Source organism: Vulpes vulpes, chromosome 14 (assembly GCF_048418805.1).
Source record: "Vulpes vulpes isolate BD-2025 chromosome 14, VulVul3, whole genome shotgun sequence".
In the NCBI taxonomy this organism is placed as follows: Eukaryota; Metazoa; Chordata; class Mammalia; order Carnivora; family Canidae; genus Vulpes; species Vulpes vulpes.
In genome coordinates, this window is record NC_132793.1 from 56405726 (window position 1) to 56421267 (window position 15542).

Consider the following 15542-nt stretch of genomic DNA (forward strand, 5'->3'; position numbering starts at 1 on the left):
GCCATAGGTAATATATTTATATTTATACCCATGTTACATAAAATATAAAATAGATGATATAAAACCATATTTTATAGGGGATGGCATGTTTTTCACAGAGACGGTTTTGCTCCAGGTCACACAACTAGTACATGCCTAAGTGCCAATCGTTTCTTTGGGCTTAGAGATGTTGCAGATCTAATGTATATTTCAAGTCCATGTCACATGTATGTATCTGGGTTTCCATGTTTTCATGTTACGTCAATGTCCCCCAATAATCAAATGAAATTTTGCCTTCTATTCTATCAGTTTTCTTTTGTGAACAGCATCTTCTGGAATCCAGGGCAGGGATTGGATATCCTGGAGTCCACCAGTCATATTCTACCAAGTAGTCTCAAAACTTTATCACAGTCCTCAACAGATTACTTGACTCCCCAAGTCCCTGCCTATGGGAGGCAACTGTGAGAAAATAAGCACAGATCCCACGTCCTCATCCATAAATCCTGGAACTACATGTGTTTTTAGAATTAAAAAAATTTTTTAGTTAAAAAATTAATTCTGAAAAACCTCTCATGGGATTTGTGCAACATCTTAAATTCAAATGCTTAATATTTCCACAATAAAATGTATGAATATTCATACTAAGTGAGATCAATTAAATTTATAAATAGCCTCATGTCAGTTCCAGCTAAGCTCAGTTGCCAAATGAGTTTTGATGCCAAATAATAAACATATCTTTAAGATTTCAGAATTTTTCGAATTTCATCATTGAGATAAGGGCTTTTGGAACGCTGATGGCCTGAGCCCATTTTCCCAAAAGTCAGCCATGTTCTATCCAGCAGACTAGGTAAATCAATGCCTTTGCAGTTGTTTTAATTCAATGGCAGATGCAGGTTTTGTGCAGCCTGCAACTTCATTTGCTGAGAAAAGAAAGAATATGAAATTACAAATAGAAAATTAGGCATGAAAATGAATATTTATTTAGAATGATAAATCACAATGAATTAAATATTTTTTTAAAAACCAGAGAACAAATATCACAAAGACATTTTTAGGTTTATGTTTTTTGCTTCTACTTGGATGGATACTTTTTTCTTAATACATTTAAATTTTGGTATGCACAATAATTCTGAAAAAAATAATAAAAGGAGCCTGAAATTATGCAATGCACAAGAGCAAGCTGAATGTATGCTAGATTTAGTGCTATGTTGTAATGGGCCACATAATTTTGTAATCAAATTACTCATAGAATATACGTTGAATAAATAAAGGTAGGCGCTTGGTCATAGAAACATTTTGCATCTTCAGGGCATTTTGTTGCCTTCATAGCATTTTTGCATGCCAATTCATCTGTAACCTCTGGTCTTATCAGGACAATGCATTATAAATACTAATATGTGATCTAATACATCAAAATTAATAAAATGTGACTTTACATATAGCTATATTTATATTTTGAAGTATTGCTTCAGGTTTGTCCATTACAAAGTCAGAAATTCTAAGTTCTTTTTTGGACCATTCCATAAAAATGTGCATTTATAATAGTATAGGCTGTATTATTGATTATTTTTTCTGAGAGGAGAAAATTTCAGTTTTCATCAGTCATTGATGAGAATTGCTTCTTATTGCAGTCTGATGATGAGAAGAATTTTCCGTAGGCTAGTTTCTGGCTCTGGATTTTCAAACTTCACTTCTCAACAACTTAACTACTTAAATGACAATAAAACCTTTGTCCCTGTACCTTCCTGGAGATGAATCATCATTTAGTCATTTCTGGAAGCCATTCCTGCGTCACAATGACTAGCAATGCCCAAACCTACGCACAGAAGTCATTGGCGGGCCAGGCTAAACCCATGTTAAGTGATTTTGCATCTCAAATTTCCTTTAACTGGATCTCACTATGCTCATGGCTACTCCAGTGCCACCAAACACCCAGGACATGTGATGGAGAGGAAGTTGGAGTGGAAAGGGACAACAGTGTTAATTGGTTGTGGTTAAAATTATTTTGCAAAATTTCAAATACAAGGCTTTACTGAAACCTGTCAGGGTCACGATGGTACCCACAAAAATGAAGGGCTCTGAAGATCGAAGTTTCATTAGCTTTACAAATATCTTCCCATCTTTCTCCTAAGGAATAGCTTAGACTGCTAGGCTGGAGGGGTTCACGTATGCAGTTTGTAACGAAACATCCTAGTTTCTTCTTCTTCTTCTTCTTCTTCTTCTTCTTCTTCTTCTTCTTCTTCTTCTTCTTCTTCTTCTTCTTCGTTGTCGTCGTCATGAGAAATATGAACAGCTGGAGTTGAACAAATCCTTTCACAGCTATTCAGAGTTGAAATGAGTTAAATGGGTCTACCCAAAGCTTAATGCCAGACACTACACAAAGCTCTTCTGTGGGATACTGCGAAGCATTATTATTTCACTAAGAGAATGGTGGCAGAGGACTTGGGGAAGTTTTTATACAATCTGTACCTTCACTCTATGATTACAGTGTTCCTGTGGCAGCTGCTGCCTCAGGAGAAGGGCAGTACCCACAAAGCCACTGCTTGTCCTGCCATCTCTGTCTCTGTCCACATATTACTGTATCACATAGCAATCCTTGTAGAAAAGAAGCTAAAATGTGAGGGTACTAATGCTACAGTCCTTTTCCTTTCTGATTCTTTCAAATAGGCTTCCTGACAACAGTGTTGAAATAATTCTGTTAAAACTTCTCATTCTTTCTGTTACCAGAAGAGCTGCCTCTGTGGTTGGATCACGTGGCAAAGGCAGGTTTAGAAAGACTTTACATACCATTTACATACAGCTCTTCAAAGATCAGGAAGGTGGTAGGGGAATCAGTGTCTTCCCTTGTAGACCTTGTACCTAAATCCCGCACTTTAAACCATAAAATGATGGTCCAAATACTCACTGGAAACTTGGTAAATATATCATGATTTACGAAAAGTCTTGCATTTATTAAGGTCTTTCCCTAATAAGATCCAATTACAGAAGAAGCATTTATCAGGTTATGGTTGAGAGGTCGATAAAGAAGCACAACCTGTAAAGATTTATATTTAGGTTGAATAATAGACAACTGAAGTGCAGTTGCATAATATTCCACAATCACAGATTTAAGAAAGTTCTAAATTATGATATCAAGTTATCAAAATTATTTTGTATATAATTATACATTTAAAATAATTAACATCAATTATTAATTTATTAATTAAGAAATTAAGAAAAAGTACTTTTAGACACTTATGCAACATGTTCTGTTTTTACAGATCAAGAAACCATGCTTAAAGCTATTTGGGCATTGCTTAATGAACCGATGGGTTCATTCAGCAAACTTTAAGGTTAGCAAGTTTTCTTTTTTTTAAGATTTATTTATTTTTTAATTCTGTGAGACACAGAGAGATGCAGAGACACAGGCAGAAGGAGAAACAGGTTCCCTGTGGGGAGCCCGATGCAGGACTTGATCCCAGGACCCCAGGATCACGACCTGAGCTGAAGACAGATGCTCAACCACTGAGGCACCCAGATACCCCAAGGTCAGCAAGTTTTAAGCCAGTTGTCTCTTGTCCATTATAATTATTGAGGAAAATACATTAGTTTTGTTCTGTGGCAAAGCCAAGTATGGAGTGTTTGCTCTCAAGCCTATATTAGTAGAACAGAAAGAGAAGAGTAAACCAGAGCTCTGCATCCTGTGAGCTTTATCTACAGTCAATATGCAAAGCATTTATTGACACACTCTGGTCTTTAGAGGGAGAAGTCGGCTCCAGCCTCCATTCTTTCCTCCTTTGCTACCTCCTAACCACAGAGTTGGAATTGCAATTTCTGAGAATGGGGTGCGGAAGAGAAGTTAAACCTTCTCTCTTCTGCAGGTCCCTTTTTCATCTGTGTCTTTTGAGTGATCCCTTTTTGGGGCCTTTTTTCTCTGCTCCTTCCCATGAGGTGCAGCGAGGTGATTCTGTACTGCTTCACCTTGGGACCTTCCCTTCTCAGCACTGGGAGTCCACTCATTGAGTGACTTGTAGAACCAAGGTAGAAGTGGCTTGGAGCATGCTGTGTACCAGGAGGGTCAAAAAGAGGCTTCAACGCTCTGGGCTTGCTGAGATGTGAGATCACCCAGAGGCTTGACACTGTAGTCTTAGCTGATAATTCAGAATTCATTTTCCTTAAGCGCCTTCCATGCACGTGCTTCTGGAGCACCCATGGTGCCAGGATTTGGGGTTTGGAGATCCTGGCCACACGTCTCTTCACTAGCACCACAGCTAATCTGGGGTGGGCATATTGTTTTGGCTTTGGCAGCCCAACCTCTCCTTTCTCCTCTTTTTGTGACCAACAGCCAGTTTGGTGACCAACATTCTCAGGGTCTCTTCTTGAGTCAATAATACCAACTTTTAGATAAGAATCTGGTAACTTAGGAACTCTGAGTTATAAATGGTAAGGCAATATCCTGTTGAGAGGTTTTTGTAACAGGTCATGGCTTAACACTCCTGATTTTTCTTGAAATTTATGTGTAGTACACAAAATAACAAATTTCAAGATTTTAAGCATCTGCAACTATGGTGTAGGAGTTTTGGAAGCCTCATCTCACTTCATAGGAGCCTCCTCAACCATGGATCGGGCTGCAGAGTGTAACACTAGGCTGTTGCTGCTGGTATAAATTATTCTGTTGCTCAGGGCTCAGGGCAACATTTTATGTAGGAGAGAATTTCATAAATGCTGTATGAAGCATGAAGGACAATGGAAAATCTACCTCCTACCTTCATCAGACATGCCATGCTGGCTACAAGCGATGTTATTGAGTAAATATCTCACCACTTACCAGTGCCTTTGTAATAAAAACACTTTGTAGCAAGCTGGAAACAAATAATTTACCTTCCTCCCTGTGGTTATTTGGTACCAGTCTGCAGAGATACAGTCATAGTGTGGAAGTGTGGAAATTACTTGTAGTCCTCAATACATTGTGGTCCTATTCTTTGGGTCCACCAGAACATTTCTGGTTTTGCAGGATACCTAGCCTGTATTGGAATTCTTTGTTCTCGACGTAAAACAATCTTGCCACTTCCAAGCAGCTCTGCAGTATTAGTTACTGAGATAAGAATGACTCCATTTGGAATATTCCGTAAAGCGTTGCAGTCTGTCTGAAACCATAACTTAAATTCCTGGCAAAATGTGAGGGCAGCCTGGCCATAACATCTGTTACTCCTCTGATGGCCAGGATTGATTCAACCAGTTTTAGTTTGGGTGACTCTTCCTGGATTTACCCAACCTAGAATTACCTCAAGGTGTGGGTTTCTTGGAGAACAATGAGAATGAAGTAATTTCCCCTATATCATGGCTCCTTGAAGGCAGACCTTTGTGTGGAGAACATGAAGAACATGAACCCAGATGTGGGAAATTTCTCTATCTGTTGTTGATTTAATTGGCTGTATCCCTTCTCTACATTGCCTCGGCAAGGTTGAGTAATGTGGTCTTATAGGCTCTGTATCTACTTGCAGAAGTTTGTCAGTAAAGTCCATGTAGTCGTCAGCTTCCAGGTAGGGTCCCCCACCAGACATATCAGAGTCCTATTTACCCCCCTTGCAGCAGGTCTATGGTCCTTCACTGTGTGCACTCCACTGACTGATGGTGCTATGCAGCAAGTGCCTGTGAGGCAGGCCCTCACAGAACCTGGGCTTAGGGGAACAAGAATGGTTTGGGAAAAGAATCACCTCACAGGGAATCTTTTAACTGAGTCTTAGAGTAAGTTCACTGATTGATTTGTTGATTTGTACATTTATTCACCAAATAAATATTTCTCATGTGTCACCATGCGTTAGTGTATCTAGAAGTATTATGTATGAACACTTACCCTTTTGTGCCTTCATTCTGAATTGAGAGCCCAAGTTTTCTATAACAGTGTCCAGGATTAAAATGTATAAGCCATCTCCAAAACACTCATGGGTTTAAATTTGGACTTAAGCATGAAGGATTAGCCTTTCAGCTATGCTCACTCTCTCCGAGCTTTGATTTTATGCCTCCAACTAACATATGGATGGTCATGAATATCAACTCCACATTCTCATTACTTGCCTGGGAATGAATCAGTGTATGTGGGGGAGAGGCCTTTAAAAATTATGATGATGACAGGTGAGGGAGAAAAGTTGAATGATCAAGTTTGTATTTAACACATTTGAAAAGACTTGGAAATCACTAGGGAATATTTCTGCTCTCAGCTCTACTTCTAGGTAAGTACAAGATGTGTCTTGGGTATGGGTGAGGTAATTGCTCTAGAAGATCAGGGCATTGCTCTGTGCATTGTAGCATTCAGAGCTATGATATGCTTCAGTAAGCTGAAATTGTAAAGAAAATTGTTAAAGGGAACCAAACGCTTGGCCCCTGGAATCAGATAATCACATTGGTATGAAGGATGGATAAACTAAAAAAAAGAGAAGAATTAGAATGGTTTTGAACTATTACTTGCTGGATGCAACATTCCCCAGCCATTTCAGCTTGCTTCTAGCCCCCTCCGTATGCCCTTGCTCCATCATGAATTCTAGTCTCTCAATCTGCCTGAAAAAGGGTAGAACATGATGTGTATCTAAGTAAAGCACGAGGTACTAATAACAGCTTTCAACTAGACGTTTGTTTTGCTGTACATCTTTTGGTGGCGGAGGCTTAGAAGTTTTAAAGCACCAGGCAAATGTGACTGACTAATATGTGTAAACATGTGAAATTTCTTGAGACTTTGGCAAGGCACCATAACTGCTGTAGATCTCCTGCCCCATGTGTGAATGAATTTAATGAATGAGAGAGGAGGCTTAAACTAAAGTGCCACCAGGGACCTAGCATTTGATTGAATCTGGCTTAAAATAAGAATAGGGGATGGTGGGGAGTGTGGTAAACCAGAAATATGCATTTTAAACTACCCATTTGGATTCAACAGATACGTGATTAGGTTGCCAAATTGCTATAAAAGTTTCTAAAAGCTGAAGCTCAAATTCTGTAGTTTTTGCCAACCAATACCAGTTCATGGGCTGACAACTAGCCTGTTGGTGAAACTTATTGCTAAGAATATTGAAATTTGGAAGTTTTTTTCTTTTTAAGATTTTTATTTTTTATTCATGAGAGACAGAGAGAGAGAGGCAGAGACAAAGGCAGAGGGAGAAGCAGGCTCCAAGCAGAGAGCCCAGTGTGGGACTTGATCACCGGACCCCAGGATCACGCCCTGGGCTGAAGGCAGGTGCTAAACCACTGAGCTACCCTGGCATCCCTGGAAGGTTTTTTTTTCTTTTAAAGATTTTATTTATTTATTTATTTATTTATTTATTTATTTATTTATTTATTTATTTTTTATTCATTTATTTACTTATTTATTTATTTGAGAGAGAGAGAGAGAGAGAGAATGAGAGCACAAGTGGAATTAGGGGGCTGGGGAGAAAACACAGAAGAAGAGGGACAAGCAGGCTCCCTGCTCAGCAGGAAGTCTGAATATGAGTCTCCATCCCAGGATCCCGGGATCATGACCTGAGCTGAAGGCGGACACTTGACAAACTGAGCCACCCAGGTGCTCCTGAAATGTAGAAATTTAAAAAATACATACAGACCAGATGGACTATAAATTCAGGCAAAATTTGAGCTGCAGGCTCCAGTTGTGACCTCTGAGTTAGGTAATGACTGGGGAACTTGTGCTTTCTTACGTTCCTTACTTTGGTCTGTCTTTTCTGCACTGTGAAAACCTGGCCGAAGTCTTCATGCTAAATCTCCCTTATGGCCTGTATTCAACACCTCATGCCACTCCAGACTAATCTTGTATTTTTTAAATAATTCATTTAACTTTTTCCATCTTGTAAAATCTGAAAATACAGTGACACAATTTCCTAACTTACTGGCATTTATTTATTTAGGCACTCATATATAAACATTCTTCTAGGAAATCTCTTCAAATGGAATCTCCATAACTCTTAAAATCCAATACGGTGGGTAGAACTGTACTTTTACTGTATAATTTTAGGTCATTGTTTTAATATAATCTAGCCATGTCCTAAGGGGCTGATACATAGGGCTGGTTATCAGTCAGTTTTCAAGAAAATGGTCTCAGATTGCTTCTGAGGTAAAGATTCTGGATTTTTGTCTTGGAGGCAGTAAGGAGCCATTGCAAGGTTTTAAGCAAGACCATTAGAGAATCAGATTTATTTTGTAGAAAAGGTCATTATGGCAGCCATTTGGGCCATGGACTTTTGAGGGGTGGGGAGATAAGAAACCAGGTACCGTAAGAAATAAAACATTGATAGTTTGATGGAAGTATAAATGTATACAGTGTATACAGTCTAAGAATAATAGGTAAAAGAAAAGAATTTTAAAATTTCACCTAAAACACTTGAAATCTAGCAATAATACAGTTGTGTTCACTATATTTAGCTTATGAAATCATATCAGAAAATTTGCTTGTCCCAATTCGCTTTCAGGGTTTAAGAGATGGAGACATCTACATGAGGAGTTAAACAGATTTTTATAAAGTACAGGCTAAGTCTAGAGCGGCATTAGAATCTTGGACACTGTTGCAATAAAGTAGGCAAAATAAGGTGCTGGCAGTGGAGATGGAGAGGAGAGAATGGGGTTGACAGTTCAAGTACCATTAAAGAGATAGAATCAATAGGATTCAGGTTTTAATTGGATGTGAGGGTTGAAGGAGAGGGAATGTCAAGCATACATTCTGGTGTGGGCAACTACGTATAATATTGCCCATTAGGAAGATAAGGACTGGAGGTGGAGGAACAGATATGGGGAGGGGCTGGAGAAGATGAAGTATTAATTTGGGATATGTTAAACTAGGGGTAACTGTTGGACGCTGAAGTAAGAACGTCCTAGGGGCAGTAAGATATACAGCTTTAGAACTCAGAAAAGAAATTTGAACTGGAAGATTATTCTAGGAGTCATTAGCTTCTGATGATAGTCACCGCCATAAATTTGGATGAGATCACTTATTTTATGAGTAAATGTTGCATGAGAAAAGCAGAAGGCTAAAGATGCAACCCTGAGGAACATAAATAATACTCTTGTTCAGGAAGTCTGTGCACTATGGTAGCTCTTTGGAGCCTCGCTTCCCCCCTGCTAGCTTGGGTGAGTTACATAACCTCTCTCTCTTGGTTTCTCAGCTATAAAATGAGGGTAAATATTATCTACCCTTAGGATAGTTAAAATGATTATAGGGATAATTAGAAATAATGTAATGTTCCTATGTTAGTGCCAAGGCTATCTATCATCATTATCTTCTAAATGATTGTCATCACTACTAATCGAGATCTTTAGAACTGGGTGGCGAGATAGACCAAAGAGCCTGTGAGTGAAGACAAAGATCCTGACTAGAGGAGACTCTTGAGTTTTGGTGTTTGAACCCTGGAGTATCCATTTTGGGCACTCAAAACTTCTTCCACTAATTACTATTTTCCGACCAGTTTAGGATAGTTAAAGTGACAGGAAAAAATAAATAAATAAATAAATAAATAAATAAATAAATAAATAAATATATATTTGCAAGAATTTTATTTTCTTTTATTTTGTATATTTTTTTGGGGTTCAATTAGCCAGCATATAGCATATCACCCAGTGCTCATCCCGTCAAGTGCCCCCCTCAGTGCCCGTCACACAGTCACCCCAACCCCCGCCGACCTCCCCTTCCAATACCCCTTGTTTGTTTCCCAGAGTTAGGAGTCTCTCATGTTCTGTCTCATTCCTTGACATTTCCCACTCATTTCCCCTCCTTTCTCCTTTATTCCCTTTCTCTATTTTTTAAAAATTTTTTATTATTTTATTTTATTTTTTTGATAAATTTATTTTTTATTGGTGTTCAATTTGCCAACATATAAAATATCACCCAGTGCTCATCCCGTCAAGTGCCCATCTCAGTGCCCACCACCCAGTCACCCCCAACCCCCGCCCACCTCCCCTTCCACCACCCCTAGTTCGTTTCCCAGAGTTAGGAGTCTTTCATGTTCTGTCTCCCTTTCTGATATTTCCCACTCATTTTTTCTCCTTTCCCCTTTATTCCCTTTCATTATTTTTTATATTCTCCAAATGAATGGGACCATATAATGTTTGTCCTTCTCCGATTGACTTATTTCACTCAGCATCATACCCTCCAGTTGACAGGAAATATATTATCACACTTTCATCTACATAGTTTCCAAGAAAGACAAAAAATTTCCTGGAGATCATCACAGGACAAGTATTATTTATCGAGGACAGAAAAGCATTCTCTCTACATAGGATACAAAAGAACGTACAGGGTAGAGAACTTGTTTAACTTCTTTTTCTTGGCAAGTTGGGGAGAGCCCCCCAATCAATATTTTCCTTTCTTCTGATATTTATCATATCAATGAATAAATATTCATTCATTATTCTCCTAGACATACAAGCAAGAAACCTTAGAGTCATCCTTAGAGTATGGGCAGTAAAGAGAAATAATCTAACAAATTTAAGAACAGCCTCCCGAACAAAACCATGGCATGGTTCTTGGTCAGGATCCTTGTGAACCTTGTGAATTTATAGCTGAAGACATAAGCTACAACTCGATATTGTGGTAGACAGCATTCTTCTTGCTTACCCTCACCTTTTAGGCAGTCTGCGACTTTGTGGACCTGTCATAGCATGTCTCTAGGAAAAAAAAAAAAATTAGGCAAGATTTACATTTTCTTCTATCATATTAAAACAAAGGCTTGTGGATGTGCTATGATGTAATTCACTGAAATGAAAAGTTCTAGGAAAAATGACCAGCCATATCAATCAAAAGACAAATATCTTGCTTGATGCACAGAATTTTGAATGCAAAAAAAAAAAAAAAAGAATTTTGAATGCTTCCTAATAGAAGGCACTGGCTTTGTACTGGAGCCTGATGAAGTCACTTTTCACAAACCAGCCCTTGTAGTACCTGACAGAGGGCAAGCGCATGCTTGGGCACTTCTTCAGGGGCAAGCCAGTCAATTTCACATGCAGGAGTCAGGAACGTTTATGAATATTTTAAAAATTTAGTAATCAGACTTGGGTGGATTGAGTCATGCAAACGTTTTCACTACTCAAGAATATCTGAAAAACTTGTTGGAGATTCAGGGATAAACCCAACAGTTGGTTAGAAAATAAGACCTTTAGGAAGATGAACGGTACTGGATTTATTCTGCCTAAAGCATGAAAAGCTACTGAGAAATTTAATAACTATCTGTTTCTATCTTCATTGCTTCTACAGGTCAAAAGTGTGATAGATGCCTGTATGAAAAAAATTCAAATAATAAATGTATATGTGGACAGGAGCCCCTATTGTCCCCCAGCAACAATCATCAATAATATATATATTATTTCACACTGCCTCACCATGCCCCACCATCGATATATTAATAAAGCTCTTCATTAGTACTGATATTCAAATCCAAAGCTTTTCATATTGGTAAGGGAGGAAGGGAAAGGAGAAAAAAAAAAAGGTGTTTTAATTCCTCCAGAGCTGGAGATAACAGTAAATTTCCATGACCAAAGACATACTGGGTCAGCAATGAAGACAAAAAGTTGCATCTCTAAGCATGTGAAGAATGCAGAGTCCTTCCTATTCCTTACATTTCCACATTTAGTGCAGAGGGAAGGGTAGCGTTCATACCAACTGGTAGATTCCAAGTCACATCTTGGCACGTGTTTCGTTGGCTAACCCCACCCCCATCCAAACCCCCATCTCTACTGTTCCCCTGTCAGAGGCTAGAAAACCACATACTCATTTTGGTCAGAGGGGGCCAAAAACTGTATTTTAAAGTTTGCTTCTAAAAATAAAATAAAATAAAATAAAATAAAATAAAATAAAATAAAATAAAATAAAATAAAATAAAATTTGCTTCTCTATAGGTTAAATGCATTTTGTATAAGCTACTTTTTCCTCTTCTTCCTACATTGAACACAGCATGATCTGAAACTGGAGGGTCTCTCTTGAGATCATGGTGGAGACCAACACATTCAAGATACACAGCCAGGAGACAGGAAGAGCCTGGACCCTGGACAATATTTTTGAGTAGCAAAAAATAATGCCAGAACAACATAACCCTGGGTGTGTGGGTTGTGGAAAAATAACACTAATTTGTTTAATCCACTGTCATTTGGGATTTCTGTTACTGGTAACTGAAAGCTCTCCTAACTGATACCATGTTAGACCCATTTCTGTTATTTGCCTGGACAATAAGGGTTAGATAAAATCCCAGTGTCAGTATCTTTAGGGATTGGTATCAGGTTTCTTATAGGTCCAAGAAACAACAAGTAAAATCTACAGTTAGAAACCTGTTAGGGAGTGGTGACAATTTTTTTCTTAGATATCCTGCCACCTTACGGACACACCTCAAAGACAAAATTATCTTAGAGCTATCTCAGAATACATATCAGAGATGCAAGGGCCAGTATTTGCTCGGGTTACCGGAATGGCACCCATTCTAGGTTGGGAAGTGCTAGGTTGGAACTGGCACCAAAAATCACTATTTCTAACAGAAGCATTCACCTAATGAACATAAAATGGAAGAATTTTGGCTTTTGTTTATAGTATGAGTCTATTCTGTAATGGTTAAGAAAAGCAGATTATGAGATTACATTGCTTGGTTTTTTATTCTATCACTTCCCAGCTATGAGTCCTTGGGTGAACTAAGCCTCTTTGTATCTCTGTTTCCTAACATGCAAATTGAGCAGAATAATAGTACCTACTTCACAGGATTTTCACAAGGATTAAATGAAGTTGATAAGGGAGAGCTTGGTTCTTGTCTCACGGATTCGAAGAATGAATCTCGTGGACAACAGAGAGTGAGCAAAGCGATAGAAGTTTATTAAGCAGAGATACAGAGAAAGGTCTCAGGAGTGAGAGGGGTCCTGCCAGGGTGGCCACTGAGGGCTTTTATGGTCTTTTGTAGGAAACTGACAGGGGAACTTGGTAAATTTCTGTCAATATCAGGATGGATATTTAGAACAAACATGGTGGACTGGTAACTCTCCAAATAACAAACAAGATGTCCTTCTAAATATCATGAGCCCAAACAAGGTGCTCCCTTCTCTCTGGGTAACATCTCCCCCATAATGTTTCCCACATCTGGGATTTCTGTGGGCCTACTCAGGGAGCCCATGGCCTTGAAATTCTTGTGCCATCTTGGTATGAGCAGGGACTATTGATAACACCTTAATGACATATTTCTTTGTGGTCTGGTGACTTTCTGTGATTACTTAGGAGCCACTGAAGGGGGCTACTCCCTAACATTTTGCAGCTAGGAAGCCAGGTTTATATTTTTCTGTTTTTATCTCTTATCTCTGTTTTCTTGGGATGAGTAGGAGCCTGACTCTGGGCCTTTCCCTTATCCTTCCCTGCCTAGCTCTATCTGCCCCTATCTCATTCCTACCTCAAAGTGATACATATAAATTTCTTAGAAAAAATGCCAGATCCTCTGAAACTGGTGGATCTACATATAAGGCTGTTGTTGCTTAGTGTGGTGTCTGTCACATAAAAAGTTCCCCAAACATGAGCTGTTACTCCATTTAATGTATTCTCCCCAAATTTTCCATATAGTATTGTGGGAGGTCGCATATAAAAATATTTAAAAATCATGCCAAGGATATTTTTTGGAGTGCTCTTCTTACATTTTTGCAGTAAACTGAATTAATACTTTTATAAATAATTGCTTCTGCTCTGTCTTCATATAATCTCTTTGTTCTTTTAAAACATATCTACAATATAGTTTAGAGGGTACCCTGGATATCTTTCTACTTTAGACAATTTCAGCCTGAACTCGATTTACTCTGACTTCCTTACCCAAGGGCTTAGCCATAGGTGCTTTGTGGGCAGCCAATAAATAGGAGAGCCATATAAATTGTCTAAACTAGGACATCCTTGATAGATAAAGAGAATGCTAGTAATAAAGGATTAGGATTATAGGAAAAACCCTGGTTATGTGGTCCTTAAATGACTCCCTCCTTTCAGATTTAGTTGTTTTAGGGAATCCCTCTAAGCTCTGTCTACCCACAACCTTACAGACCCTTCTGTTAGCTTCCAGCTTCTGAAGGACAAATTTATTTCGCTTGGGTTTAGGAAGTTTCAGAATAGGGATCATTTGGCAGAGACAGAAGCAAAGCTTCATACTGCACCACAAGGAATGTCCTTTCTGGAAAGACATAACAAAACAGCTAAAAATATATATATATATACATAGTAATATTTTTATTTGCTTTGTAAACTTTTCGAAGTGTTTTAACTCCCCGTTTGCAAGGTCCCCTTGAAGCTGTTGTTCAGTTTGGGCTACTATAACAAATGCCGCAGACTGGGTGGCTTAAACACCTTACCTTACTTCTCTCAGTTCTGGAAGCTGGGAATTCCAAGATCGAGTGCTGGTAGATCCTGTGTCTGGTGAGGACCATTTTCCTGGTTTGCAAATGGCTGTCTTCCCATTCTCCCTGCACTCTCACATGGTGGGGCGAGAGAGAGAGGGAAAGCTCTGTTGGGTATCTTTTTATAAGGGCATTAACCCCATTCATAGGGTACCATACTTATGATATAATCATCTCCCAAGGGCCCATTTCCTAATTCCTTCACCTTGAGGGTGAGGATTTCAGCATATAAATTTTGGGAGGACCCAAACAATCAGTCCACAACATTGGCCTTATTTACTTCTTGATTATTCTATGCACAAACACCTTGACCCAATCCAAAATATTTTATTTATTGTTCTGCAAACACAGTGCTTGTATTTCTATTTCTAACCTTATAGACATGTGCTGTCTGTGTGCAATATCCTCTCCCATTAGAGATGCTATTCTCATAAACTTATGTATATGAAACACAGAAATAATACATTGCCACTATATGTCATCATAATTAAATCATATGGCAACATAGAGGCTCTCCCAAATGACCAAATTAGGTTAAGATTACTTCATCTCTCATAGTTAGTCAAATTTATCATATAATTTCTTAAGTTTTCTTAGCAAATTGGGTTATGATCCTACAACTATAAACACGACGGTGTCTTCTCCTTTCTTCTTGCAGAAGATTACATTTCAGAAATTTTTGATGTCTTTATATTGAAATTTATTATTCAGAAGGCAAAAGTAAAGATGTTGTTACTATTGAGATAGTGAGTAGGCAGTGATTAAAAATAATTTGTGTGATTTTACCTCATTAAGAGTATTCAGTATAGTTATGTGTATATATTATATGATTTCAATAGCAACAATAAATCTTATCATATAATTGAATGGATGTGAGGCCAAAAAGAGGAAGAGGAGAGAGGAGAGCATGGACCTCACATCTATTCTATTAAACTGAAGCCCTGGGGGTTGGAAACTGACTTACGATGGGAAGGAGAGCTTCTTTGACTGTACAGGCTCACAGAGTGCTACATGATTGCATGTAATAATTTATTTAGTCAGGTTTCCCCTGTCATTAACTCTGTTAATGAATCCCCTGTCATTAACTCTGTTTCATTTTAAGGTTTCTCAAAATGTTATTATAATCATGTGTTGAATCTTAGATTTTTTTTCTCTGCCTATTGAGATGATCAGATGGATTTTCTTCTTTAATATGCTGACATGTTCAATTG

The 15542-nt window shown here is 38.4% G+C and overlaps 1 long non-coding RNA gene across 1 annotated transcript; it reads right to left on the bottom strand.

Annotated features, from left to right (window-relative positions):
* Positions 1-10157: 10157 nt before the first annotated feature.
* On the bottom strand, positions 10158-14465 carry LOC140595423 (uncharacterized). Its single transcript, XR_011997013.1, has 2 exons — positions 14287-14465; positions 10158-10599 (listed from the first exon to the last, which is right to left on the bottom strand). It is a non-coding gene; the product is annotated as an uncharacterized lncRNA (long non-coding RNA).
* Between the last annotated feature and the right edge of the window lie 1077 nt (positions 14466-15542).